Genomic DNA, 359 nt, shown 5'->3' on the forward strand with positions numbered 1-359 from the left:
GCAATCCGCACAACTAACCAGCAAGTGCACTGGGTCGTCCAAGTAATACCTTACGTGAGTAAGAGTCGAATCCCATGGAGATTGTTGGATTGAAGCAAGCTATGTTTATTTTATTTGTCTTAGTCAGGATACCAATAGGATTCTTTAGCCTCGTATTTTAATAAAGAAAAGGGCATAAAATAAATAATTATTACTTTAATAATGGAGAATAAAGCGTTACTTATAGTGCAGTAATGAGAAATATGTTGGAGTTTTGGAGATGCTTTGTCCTCTGAACTTCAACTCTTCCTTGAAATCCTTTTCCACACGCAAAGTCCCTTCCATGGCAAGCTCTATGTAGGGTGTCACCGTTGTCAATG

The sequence above is a fragment of the Arachis duranensis genome, chromosome 1 (genome assembly GCF_000817695.3).
Source record: "Arachis duranensis cultivar V14167 chromosome 1, aradu.V14167.gnm2.J7QH, whole genome shotgun sequence".
NCBI lineage: Eukaryota > Viridiplantae > Streptophyta > Magnoliopsida > Fabales > Fabaceae > Arachis > Arachis duranensis.